Source organism: Chlamydotis macqueenii, chromosome Z, assembly GCF_036417535.1.
Source record: "Chlamydotis macqueenii isolate bChlMac1 chromosome Z, bChlMac1.mat, whole genome shotgun sequence".
In the NCBI taxonomy this organism is placed as follows: domain Eukaryota; kingdom Metazoa; phylum Chordata; class Aves; order Otidiformes; family Otididae; genus Chlamydotis; species Chlamydotis macqueenii.
In genome coordinates this window covers 60047262-60049574 of record NC_141593.1, presented here as the reverse complement: position 1 = coordinate 60049574, position 2313 = coordinate 60047262, and positions in this window count along the sequence as shown.

Here is a 2313-nt window from a genome sequence, read left to right as displayed (position 1 = left end):
TGTAAAACCCAGAACAAACTCTGCCTGACCTTTAACCGCTTTCCAAGAAATAGTTCAGTATTTTCCAAAAAGGCAACAGTTATGTAGGAAGTTGTCCAGCTTGGCAAGTATGTGAGAAAGAGATGCCAAAAATCCAATCTCATTTGCCAGCCTCAAGAGTATAGTCTCTACCTTCAAGTTTCCATTTGGTAAATCAGAGATAAGCACTAGCCACTTTTCACATAATGAGAACAATGCACATACATAAACTAAACACACATCAGTTTCTCTAGTTAACTGTATTTATTTTCGTTGCTGTGTTAAACCATATGAATTTCTCACTTAAGCACAGACATTTGGGTCTGACTTGCAATCATATTTCAAATCGTGAAAATTCCTTTTTCAGCACCTGTTAACATAACCTGAAATGAACTTAACAGAAGTCAGAAGTTTTGAATTATGGTGCTGAAAGAATTGCTCCAGCTTTTGTCAGATATCTAACAAGTTTGCCTAGCCACAGTGAGGAAAAGAGGGCTTTTTTTTCCCCAACATTCCTTTTTCAAATCTTCCTGAGTTACACTGACAAAAGAAAAGTAGGTCACTGCAAAAATATGTATTTTGAGGGCTATCAAACCCACTTGCTCTCTTGATCCTCCAATGCAAGTATGCATGACTAATTATGAGTTTTATTTGTTTTCAGGTCTTCCTACCTAGAGAGTAATGTGATCTGATTTGTAGGCAGCTGCATTCCAAGCACTCTGCAAGCAGAGGACCCCAATGCTTCAGAATATTCTGGTTGATATTTTTCCAATGCCAAAATACCACAGACAGTTATGTAATCATATATACTTCATCTAAAACTAGGAAAGGCAATTTTACTATCAGGAAGAAAGATTTTTTTTTCCCCACCTCTAAAAACAAACTAATCACAATATGTTTAAGATGACTACAAGTGGTCTAAAGCACATGAAACTTATTTGTTTAAAATGCTTATTTGAAAAGTAGGCATGTTTCCACAAGTTCTTACAGCTCTTGAAAAACTCCCTTGAATAGACTAGACAATCATTGATTGCTTCTTATGGAGCAATTCAATTGTCCCACAAACTTGATGCACAACTGGCACATTTTGAATTTGACAAGATATCAAACCAAAGAGAACAAGAGTTGAGTTCTGAAATGCTCCAAGTGTCCTGGCCACAGTCCAGTGAAGCACTTACTCACATCCTCCATTTAAAATAACCTATTCCACTGCAGAGGGTTCACTTGCAGAAAGTCAGGTAGTACAGCTGTGATGAGTTTGCAAGGGAAAAGTCTTATCTATGGGAAAAGTTACTTGAGATAGCTTTCCCTGTAAACCGACCTTGGGTCAAAGAGAAAATATTTTAAAAGGGAGAAAGGTAATGCTGCTTTTAGAAGTTCTGTTACCCACATGTGTAATGAGTAAACAGAAAAGTGCATCTAGATGTACCACTTTTTCAATGGCTTTGCATGTATGATTTTTCTTGCTTGAAAAATATGCCTAGGAGCAATAGTGGATTTTGGTCTTCTGGATGGGAGAAGAGACTGCCTAGTTGGACCATAAGCTGCAGAGGCCTGGAAAACCTGGGGAAATATCTTGCATGCACAACCAGATCAAAACAACACATCAGAAAGTACTGCACTTGTACTGAACAGACGCTGACCAAAATGCCAAACAGGCAAGCTGTGTCACAGCAAACGTGCCACATCTGGACACGTCGAGTTTCTGAATAGCGAATGCACACAGACTTCAGCTGAGAAATCAGGGAGCTAAAGCAGCCGCGAATGTGTAGACAGGACATGCTGCTGCCTAGCTTTTAATTATGTAATTTCTATTCACAGACGCAGAGCTGAGTATTATATAGCTCCTAGCACACAAACTGTAATGATAAAGTAGTAAATGAGGGAAGACACTAAAACTACAAAGTAACCATAGAAAAAGAATTTCAAAAATAAAGTGATTTTCTGAAGAGTGCTTATGGCTGCAACTTGTTTTATCTGCTTCTGCTCCAATACACAATGTTAAAAAACAAAACAAACCCACCAAAATTGTAATAAACAAACAATAAGGAGAGAGACATCAGAAACATCATAATTAGAAAAAGTCACTGTATTTAATGTGTATAGGACAGAGAATATAAAAAGTAACATCTCACTCTGCCCCACAGCCCACACTCACTCTTCAGGAGGAAAAGCAGAATCTAAAGTTAATGTACAATGAATTTTCCAGTCAGTACAGGCAGCCTGGTAAACAACACATAAAATAAGAACAGACTTGAGTCTCCCCCATCCTGCTGACTCCACTTGTATTGAATG